Genomic DNA, 11,742 nt, shown 5'->3' with positions numbered 1-11,742 from the left:
TTCTTTAACGTCTTGCAGCCGGACGAAGAACACGTTCAGGCACCATTGGTGCCCACGGCATGGAGTGAGATCTCCTCCACAACCTGCCCCACGGCATTCTCATAATATGGCTTCAATCTATGTCCGTTGACCTTGAATTCCACCCCATTCCTTAAGCTTTGGACTTGAACTGCACCATGTGGAAAAACATTAGTAACAACAAAAGGTCCAATCCATTTAGAACGTAACTTTCCGGGAAATAAACGTAGACGAGAATTAAAAAGTAAAACTTTCTGCCCAATTGTGAAGGTTTTGCCCCTAATCATCTTGTCATGAAACGCCTTCGTCTTTTTCTTGTAAATGCGGGCATTCTCGTAGGCTTCATTCCTTAGTTCCTCAAGCTCATTCAATTGGAGCTTCCGATGTATTCCAGCAGCATCTAAGTCCAAATTGAACGTTTTGATGGCCCAATGTGCCTTATGCTCTAGCTCCAAGGGTAAGTGACAAGGTTTTCCATAAACTAGCCGAAATGGAGACATCCCTAGGGGTGTTTTGTAGGCAGTGCGATATGCCCATAGTGCATCGTCTAAACGCATGCTCCAATCCTTCCGGTTAGGCCCCAAGGTCTTCTCCAAGATTTGCTTGACCTCTCTATTTGATACTTCGGCTTGGCCACTTGTTTGTGGGTGATAAGGTGTTGAAACCTTATGCTTGACATTGTACTTCTTGAAGAGTGCCTCAATGGTCCTATTGCAGAAATGTGAACCTCCATCACTTATAAATACCCGCGGCATCCCAAATCTAGAGAAAATGTTAGTCTTGATGAAATCTAAAACCACTCTAGAATCGTTAGTACGGGTAGCTTTTGCTTCTACCCATTTAGAAACATAATCAACCGCAAGCAAAATATAAGTGAAACCAAATGAAGAAGGAAAAGGACCCATGAAATCAATACCCCAAACATCAAAGATTTCAACATTGAAGATGGGTGTTTGCGGCATTTGGTCTTTTGCACCAATAGAACCTGTTCTTTGACATCTATCACATGTTAAGCAAAACATTCTAGCATCTTTGAACAATGTAGGCCAATAAAAACCAGATTCTAACACTTTACGAGCTGTCCTTTGGGTACCAAAATGGCCTCCACATGCATAAGAATGACAAAATTCTAGAATTGAGTTAAAATCAGAAGTTGGCACACTTCTTCTAATAATCTGATCTGGGCAATATTTCCATAGATATGGATCATCCCACACATAAAATCTTGCATCATGTATCAATTTATCACGTTGGACCTTGCTTAGGGTGTTAGGAACTTGCTTAGTCACCAAGAAATTGACCAAATCGGCATACCAAGGGGTACTTACCTCAATGGACAGAAGTTGTTCATCCGGAAATGTCTCAGAAATGGGGAGGGATTCTTCTTCACGCACCAATCTACTCAAGTGGTCAGCCACCACGTTTTCACAACCTTTCTTGTCCCTAATTTCAATATCGAACTCTTGAAGTAGGAGCATCCAACGAATGAGCCTTGGTTTGGCCTCCTTTTTGGTGAAAAGATACTTCAAGGCTGCATGGTCAGTGAAAACAATTACTTTAGTGCCAATAAGATATGATCTAAACTTATCTAAAGCAAATACAACCGCCAAGAGTTCTTTTTCGGTTGTAGAATAATTCAATTGAGCATCATTTAAAGTGCGGGAAGCATAATAAATAACATGTGACTGTTTATTTTTCCTTTGACCCAAAACAGCCCCAAGTGCATAATCCGAGGCATCACACATCAATTCAAATGGAATGGACCAATCCGGGGGAGTTATGATGGGTGCCGTGGTTAGGAGCTCTTTGAGATGCTTGAATGACTTCTCGCATGCCTCGTTGAACTCAAAAGACACATCTTTTTGGAGGAGGCGGCATAGGGGTTGTGCAATCTTGGAAAAGTCCTTGATAAATCGTCTATAGAATCCTGCATGACCAAGAAAAGAACGAACCTCTCTAACCGAAGTAGGAGAGGGTAAGTAGCGTACAAGATCTACTTTAGACTTATCAACTTCAATTCCTTTTTCAGAGATTATATGACCCAAAACAATACCTTGTTTAACCATAAAATGGCATTTTTCCCAATTTAAAACAAGGTTTGTTTCAACACAACGTTTCAAGATTAAAGTGAGATTATCCAAGCATTTATCAAAAGAATCACCAAAAACACTAAAGTCATCCATGAATATCTCAATAATCCTTTCAACATAATCAGAAAATATGCTTACCATACACCTTTGAAACGTGGCAGGGGCATTGCACAAACCAAATGGCATGCGTCGATATGCAAATGTTCCAAAGGGACAAGTAAAAGTGGTCTTTTCTTGATCATCCGGGGCAATGACAATTTGATTATAACCTGAATATCCATCAAGAAAGCAATAAAAAGAATGACCCGCTAACCTTTCCAACATTTGATCTAGGAACGGCAATGGGAAGTGGTCCTTCCTTGTGGTGGCATTTATCTTCCTATAATCGATGCATACACGCCAACCGGTTTGGATTCTCATGGGTACAAGCTCATTCTCGGCATTCTCCACAACCGTCACTCCGGATTTCTTAGGCGCACATTGGATAGGTGAAACCCAACGACTATCGGAGATAGGATAAATGACTCCACAATCAAGAAGTTTGATTATCTCCTTTTTCACAACTTCCATCATTGGAGGGTTAAGACGGCGTTGAGCCTCTCTAGTTGGTTTGGTCCCCTCCTCAAGAAATATGTGATGCATACAAGTTGTGGGGCTTATACCTTTGATATCGGCCAATGTCCATCCTAGGGCAGATTTGTACTCCTTCAACACATGCATGAGTTTTTCCTCTTCTTGTGCCGTGAGGGATGATGATATGATGGCAGGCAGTGTCTCATTTTTTCCCAAGAAAATGTACTTCAAATGGCTTGGCAAAGGTTTGAGTTCAAGGATAGGTGCCTGAATTATGGATGGAAGCAACTTGTTAGTCGAAATGGGAATGGACTCTTTGTTAGGAAACTTACCATCATGTATTGGTGATGACTCAAGGGCAGCAACTACTTCAAGAAAATCCTCACTAAGAGGCACGGCATAGGATAATGTATTTGTGCCGTGGGGTTGCATGGATGTTGCTACCTTGGTTTTGACTTCTACACCACTTGTAATGACTTTTTCAAGCATATCATCATTCAAATCTTCAAGGTATCCCTGTGCCAAAGAGTCAACAGTATCAATAGAGAAACATGAATGATCTTCACTAGGATACTTAATAGAATCGGAAAGATTGAAATTAACAACTTCCCCATCAAATTCCATGGACAAAGTTCCATTAAACACGTCAATCTTAGTCCGGGCCGTTTTCATGAATGGCCTTCCAAGTAGAATGGGCAGCGAGGGTGCATGATCCGATTCATCCATCTCAAGGACATAGAAATCCGCCGGAAAGATCAAATGATTAACCTGCACCAAAACATCTTCCAAAACTCCCTTTGGATAGGCATTAGATCTATCGGCCAATTGTATGATAACACCATCCTTTTTCAATGCTCCTAAGTTCATAGATGCATATATGGAATATGGCATAACATTTATAGAAGCACCTAAGTCAAGCATGGCAGATTCAAATCTAGTGTTACCTATGACACAAGGAATGGTGAAACTACCCGGATCTTTGCATTTGGGAGGTAGTTTGCGTTGCAAGATGGCGGACACATTCTCACCTACTTTTACCACTTCCTTGGTCGACATCCTCTTCCTAGTGGTGCACAACTCCTTCAAAAACTTGGCGTATCTAGGGACTTGCTTGATTGCATCCAACAAGGGTATGTTCACTTGAACTTTCCTAAATGTCTCAAGGATGTCCTTTTCAGCTTCTTCCTTCCTTGTTTGCATAAACCTACTAGGAAAAGGAGCATTCGAAGGAAAAGCATTAGTAGAAACCGAATTTGACACATTCTTACCCTTTTTTGCCGAATTAGACAGTTTTGGGGCACTAGGAACTTGCGGCAAAGACTCTCCCACCTTTGCCGTGGGTTTGCTTGATTCTTCCTCTTCAATTTGCAAGTTTTCATCACCTTTGGGACCTGATTGTGATGGTGTAGGATCTGCCCCAATCTCTTTTCCACTTCTCAAGGTTATGGCCTTTGCACTTTCGAAGCTTCCCTTTGGATTTGGAATGGTGGAACTAGGGAGCTTTCCTTGTTCACGAAACTGCCCCATAAACTCGGCAATTTGCCCCATTTGTTTCTCCAATTGATCCACCCTTTTGTCTTGGTTTTGCATAGCCTTAGCTTGATCGTCCTGCCCATTAGACAACTTAGTTAGTATCTTAAGAAGTGCATCATTGTCAAGAGACGTACCTGAGGCACTTGGGCCGGATTGGGCTTGATTTTGGGGTGGGCCGTAGGTTTTGGGAAAGAACCCAGGGGGTTGTTGCCTAAAGCCTCCTTGGTTTTGAGATTGTTGGGGCTGCCTAAAGCCTCCTTGGTTTTGAGATTGTTGGGGCTCCCTCCATTTGAAATTTGGGTGGTCTCTCCAACCGGGATTATATGTGTTGGAATAAGGATCGTTCCTTGGTTGGTTTTGGCCTTGAAACCCAATTGCATTGGCGCTTTCCCATCCACCATTTTCAATCAACTGTGGACATTTTTCAGAGGCATGTCCATGCATAGAACATACGCCACATACAATTGGTCCTTGCATCTTCATGCCCTCGGCCAACTGAGACACAATAGAATTAAGATTAGCCAATTGTGAATTAATGTCGGAAGTAGAACTTACCTCATGAACATGTTGCCGTGGGGGTCCTCTTTGGCCTACTCCTTCGTATTGTTGATCGTTCAACGCTCGATTAGAAATCAAGGTCTTGGCAGCCATAGGTGTTTTGTCCAATAATGCTCCACCTGCCGAGGCATCGAGCATTTGACGTTCTAATGGTAGGAGGTCCTCGTAGAAGTATTGCAAAAGTAGCTCCTCCTTCATCTGATGTTGTGGACAAGAAGCAACAAGTGATTTAAAACGTTCATAGTATGCAGGAAAAGACTCACCTTCATCTTGTTGAATTCCACTTATTTTTTTACGAAGAAGAATGATGCGAGAAGTTGGGAAAAACTTCTCCAAAAACGCTCTTTTCATACTCTCCCATGAAGTGACAGTGCCATGAGCCAACTCGTATAACCAATCCTTAGCTTTATCCATTAAAGAGAACGGAAAAGCTTTCATCTTCAAAATACTTCCGTCAACATTGACGGGAGTCATGCTTGAACAAACTACTTCAAACTCTTTAAGATGCTTGTTTGGATCTTCCATGGAAAGCCCATGGTATTTAGGAATGTGGTGCAACAAGCTTGACTTCAACTCGAATTTATCGGTCTTGCCTTGGGCAGCCGCAGGGTATTGAATGCATAATGGTGCGGCATTGGCCAACCCTGAGGCCGAAAGCTCTTTAATGGTCCGATTGTCCGCTGCCATAACTTCTTCTTCCACTTCTTCAAACTCAGATTCGGCCTCTGAACTTGAACTAGGTTCATTACGTTCGGGATGCCTCCTCTTTCTTCTCAAATCATGTTCAAAATCGTCGTTAAAGTCTAAGATATGTGCATGCACAGTTTGAGAACTCCGCGTCATGCACTAGTACCTAAAAAAACAAGAAACAAAAATAGGTCAGAAACTAAAACAAAATCAGAAACAAAGTGAAATAAATGAAACAAAAGCAATCCAAGGGATTAGCAAAGTTGCTAATCCCCGGCAACGGCGCCAAAAATTTGATGCGAAATATATTAAGCACACAAATTAAACCCTCTTCTGACAATTGTAGCAAAGTATGTAAGTAGGGATCGTTCAAAACCGGGGATTAGGAGGGATTGCTAAACTCTTGAAAACTGACCTAAGAACTCCAAAACAAAGTTAAAAACACTAATTTGGACTCAAAGAATGAAAAACCAAAGTTAAAACACTAAAACAAAACAAAAACTCAAAACAACAACTAGAAGACTCAAAACTGCCTAAAAACCACTTTCTGGGCAGTTTTGAGCACCTACACTAATTTGGACGAAATTGGTTGAAAACTTGACTCAAAACACTTAAAAACATGAACCAAAACAATTTCTAACTAAATTGAGACTTCAAAGTAAAGGGGGATTTGATTTGGACGAAATTAAAGTTGAGAAAACAGATTGCAAAGTAAAACTGATTTTGAAACGTTTTTTGGGGTTTTTAATGGATGATGAACTAGTTAGGGGTTCTTTCTCCACACATGACAAGTATGCAAATGACTCGATTTCCAGTTATTCCTTCATAGAATTATGAATGACAATGCCCCAAATTAACCGTGACATCACTAGTTAATTCTCAAGTTTTCCTTGTGTTATTGAATTGGATGACATCATACGACAACCCAAAGCATTCTTCAAAAGTTCCTTACATGACATCATAATAAAGATACAATCAAAGATCATTACGTTCAATGAAAACTATAAGCATTGACAAAGCACTTGTGACGATGACAACATGACACTTATGCTAGGAATTGAACTTAACGTGATTGTGACTAGCAACCTTCACTACTTGTGAATATAAGTGTGTGACAATTATGTGAAACAAACTTATATTCTAGCATCATATTCATGCAAGCCAATTAAGTGTCGACCCCTAATTAACAAACACAAATACGTTATTACTCGCACAGTTAAGCCAATTGCATTCACGATTCAAGAACTCAAAACTGGAATTTATCAAATCAACTTGCACACATAGTTATGGCTTCGAAATCACCCCTGACCAATAGGGGTTTAGCCACTCATGTTCATAGCAAAATGAAAGGAAAATAAATTAAACATTGAAATCATAAAACGAATTACACCTAGAATGCACCAACGACGAAGCTTGAGCATCCAAGAGTCTTTCCTTCTTTCTCCTTGCTACGGCACAAAGGTGGATGGGATGGTTGGGATGTGTTTTAGGATCAGGGATTATGGAATTGGATGGAGGATAGGCACGGCAAGGTGTAGTGTTTGGCTGGAATTGTGTTTCTAGGATTTTAGGATGTGTTGAGTGGTGTGGCTAGATGAATGGACGAAAATTGGGTGAATGAGTGATCCCACAAGTGCCTTGCTGCAAAGCCTTATTTATAGGGCTAGGAAAGGTTTTGAACTTAGTTGAAACCAAAAGGTTTTTTGTACCAGAAATTCTATACATGAAACACTTAAAGGATATATGTGTGTAGCTTGGACAAGGTAGGAGACAAGATAGGACGGCTAGGAGACAAGGTAGGACGGCTAGGAGACAAGGTAGGACGGCTAGTGACGGCTAGGAGACAAGGTAGGACGGCTAGTGACAAGCTAGGACGGCTAGGAGACAAGCTAGGACGGCTAGTGACAAGCTAGGACGGCTAGGAGACAAGCTAGGACGGCTAGGAGACAAGCTAGAAATTAGGCACCATGTGTGAATAGATAAAGCCTTCTAGAAATAAGGTTTTTTTAGGCCCCCTTGCAGCTCCCTAACTGAATTCAAGCCTTCAAATTCGTCCATCCTCATGCCTCCATGCTTGCACTATCCAATTTTGGCCCAAAAATGCTCTAGAATGCTCCAAATTGCTTCTTTTTGCATACTTTGACACTAAAACCTGAAATTGCACGAAAATGACTTTAAACACTTAAACTAACTAAGGAAAAACAACATAAATGCATGAGAACAAGCCAATTAAGTCGCATAAAAATGCTCCTATCACATGTGTGTGTGAATGGTGGTGCAATGATGAAAGAGTAAGTGCATGTGTGTGTGAATGGTGAATGGTGGTGCAATGATGAAAGAATAAGTGCATGTGTGTGTGAATGGTGGTAGCTAGGGTGAATTATGATGAATGCATGTGGAATAAAGATGGAGAAGGTGGTGTAATGATGAAGGAGTAAGTGCATGTGTGTGTGAATGGTGGTGCAATGATGAAAGAATAAGTGCATGTGTGTGTGAATGGTGGTATGATGCATGTGAATGCATGTGGCTAAGGGTTGTTGATTGGGCTAGAGGTTTTGCATGGCTCAAAGGATTGTTTGATTGGGCTAGGCCCTTTGTTTTATGTCCAAAGTGCATACAAGGCTTTCAAATTCGTCCAACACTTTGGCTCCAAGCATATGCTATCCATTCCAAGCCCAATTTTGCTCCAAAATGCTCCAAAATGCATCTTTTTGCTTCCTTAGCCATATAAACCTAAAAACACACAAAAATGGCTTAAACTACTAAAACAATTATGAATTAACAACATAGATGCACGAAAACAAGCTAAGTAAGTCGCCTAAATATGCTCCTATCAGGAACAAGTCTTGGCCTTTGGATTGTTGAGCCTAAAGACAAGGCTGCTAGTTCTGTGAAGTTCACGAATCGTCAATGCCAGATTTGGTCACAAGTACTCAAATGAGATGTATGTCTTGATGGTAAATGTGGTTCGGCTGTCACAATGTCGAACTCTGAAACTCACTTGTGAGTATCCAATTGTAAAATCACTCGGCGTTCAATGTGCCGAATGTCGTAACTTGTAACACCTTACTTCGCCGAGAAGGCTAATAAGATAACCTCTGCCAATAAGGATTTGGAAACCCCTCTTGACTGAGACTTGGATAGGTAACCAGTCGACCTCAACGCAGTGTTGTTTATCCAAACTGAAGGTGCTCATCGGTCGGCTGATTCTACGGCAATAGTGCTGTTTATCCAAATTGAAGATGTTTGCCGGTTGCCTTCACAGTGCTGTTTATCCAAACTGAAGATGTGTCGGCAGAAAAAGAAAATAAAAAAAAATCTCAAGATGTTTGAGAGGTTTGAATGATGCATTCTGCTTTCTATTTATAGCATCAAATCCTCCTTAAGATCAAGTTGAAACCACATTCGGATTAAGACTTCTTATTCTGATCCAACTTTATCTCAACTAGTTTTACTCCTATTAGGACTTTGAATTCACCCCCCTTTTTAAGCCATATTCATTGCCGGCCGAGAATCCATATTGCATTAGGACCCATTATCGTATTGGGACTTCGACCTATCCGTTCATCCAAACTACTCGTTTTTGCAATAGGACTCGACCACCTTTATTGAACAGCCCTAGAGCACCAGGCAGCCCATGATATATTTGGAAAAGCTTTGGGCCGAACATAAACCTACTATCGCCCCAATAATATTATTTTTAAGCCCAAACAGAGTCTCATATCAACGGCAGAATGCAAAAATTGGTAAAACTCACAAGACCTCGCTATGGTAAAACCCAAGGTGGGAGAAAAACCCATAGACTAAGGAGAAAAGTGAGAAGTTGCATTAAGTCAAAACTATACGTCTTCTAGATGCAAGTAGAAGAGCGCACAAAGGTATGATCAGCCTAGGATGGGTGCCTCGTCAAAACCTAGTTAGGTAGTAAAAACCTAATGGGAAAAATGCTCCTAAACGTAAGGAAAAAAAGTACATTAAGATTAAGTGAGTATACTTCTGGATACTCCTCTTGAGTTTAACAGAACTTCCAAATGAGAACTAAAAGCATTGCATACGAATGGTTAGGTATACCAATTCCTTGGACAAGCTTCTAGAAGGTTGACTTTGACACTGAGGTCGTGTAGAGGTTGGCAAGGTTGTCTGGGATTGGCTTGCATGACTTCAATCTCCTGATGCTTTGCTTATGTAGATGTAGACGCAATATGTCTTGGCTTCGACTTTGTTGATGTATCATGTCTTGGTTGGGTTGATACATGTGGCATAGTCTCCATGCATCGTCGTTGGGACACAATGATGGATGAAAAACAACAAGTACTTCGAATATGCTCAACAAGAACTCATAATCATGTCTCACGTGTGGTGTAGTGAAGTGAGGTGAGTCTTGGAATGATTTGAAGATTTCACAACTAAGGTCATACCGTGGACCTCCAAGATACCATTCGGGGATGTGCCTTATACGAGTTTGATAAGTAACCAGCATTAGCATAACAAACAAGGTAAGCATCATTCCGAGGATCAGGGGGGTTGGATTCAATTGAGATGCGTTAGGATTTGCCCAAATTCGTAGTACCTTCAGGGTATGTCTTTAATACCAATTCAGTGGTTGCGTGTAAGTGCAGTGCTGCATCTTTACCAATAGATCAACAACAAAGGACATGTCTTATCTAACCCAATGAGCTAAGTACAACAAAGTGCAAAGTTGAACTTAGATATGAAATTTTGAATTCCATAACCTCTTCAAGGGTCTCATTTGCATATAGTGTATGGAAGATCATATGTATACTCAAAAGTAACACATTCGGGGTGTAGTTTGATTGGTAGACCAAAGTACTATCAGAACAATGCTTCAACTTTAGGTCAAGGCATAAATGAGTTTTCCTAAGATCCTTTATCTCAAATTCCATCTTCAGGTGCGAGGCAGTTTTCTCAAGCTCTTCTAGAGTCTTAGTGAGATTTATATCAACGACATAGACTGTAACTCTAGGAATTCAAAATAAGACTTCATAGTTTAACACGCAAGTGCATTCATTCATATCCTCAATTGATCAAATAATCACTTAGATGGGTATACCACATTCGTCGGATTACTTCAATCCATAAGTGAATACCTCAAACGAGTTAAGAGGGTGTTCCGTGGTTTGGAACTATTTGAACCAGTCTATGTAATTCTTCAGGAATTTACATGTAAATCTTCGTATCTATATCCCCAGGGAGAAACACTAACCACATTCACAATGCTGCAATCAATCACAGGGCATTTGAGAGAAACTTTGTGCCGTAAGGTGTGCATCATATCACACTATTTCATTCATCTTACGCTTCCTTTCCCACTTGTAACACAACTGGGTTACCTTGGACAGTATAGGAATGATATTTCTAAACACATTTTAGTAAGGAATTTTAACTTAGATTGTAATTTCAGTTGTCCAATCAGTTCTACATTGTCACTAATCAATGGAACATGATTCAATATCGTTGCTTTTCATTTATGTCAATAGCTACCATATAAGTGAAAACATCATCGATGATAATCTCATTCCAATTCCATTATATCATCCAAACTAGTATATTGGACCAAAAATTTCAAGTCTAGGGAGTAATCTAGATTAATCTCATAAGATAGAAATGATTTGAGACAACGATCAAGTATAGATTCATTGTTGTGTCGTGACTTTCCTCTTCCAGGGAAGTGAATCTTATGAACCGAGTGATCTATTGTGCTTTAGGCCGAGATAGATTGATTGGCTATCCGTCGATGTACCGGACTGTCCAACAGAGGCAGCACATCCTTCGGGGATGTTGACTCAACGTCTGTTAAATACGTCTATCCTTGCAAGCATGTTTGCAGCTGGTATATGATCACGTCACTTTAGTTAGATCAGAGGAATGCGTCTAGAGCAACATCGTGAAAGTTAGAATTCATCGCACTTGCTTATCACACTTGTGTGGTATGGGGATCGAGATAAGACATAGTGTACGCAAATATGCATCATTCTACATAAACGTTGATGTTCTTATCTCCCCCTAATGGCGGGATGACTGTCTCATTAAAGTGACAATCTCAAATGAGCAGTAAAAAGATCGCTTGCAAGGGCTTTAAGAGAGTTAGTATGAAGGAGAATCATAATCGACAAAGATTCACTTCCTTCTTTGAGGACCCATATTGGTACATTGCGACGGCGCAACTTGGCACATGGAATGCACACCCAAATGCGTAAATACGAAACGTCAGGTTTGTACCCAGTAACCAACTGTAACGTTGAAATGGTTGGGTGACAATGGA

This window comes from Pyrus communis, chromosome 2 (assembly GCF_963583255.1).
Source record: "Pyrus communis chromosome 2, drPyrComm1.1, whole genome shotgun sequence".
In the NCBI taxonomy this organism is placed as follows: Eukaryota; Viridiplantae; Streptophyta; class Magnoliopsida; order Rosales; family Rosaceae; genus Pyrus; species Pyrus communis.
Note: the sequence above shows the minus strand (reverse complement) of the source record.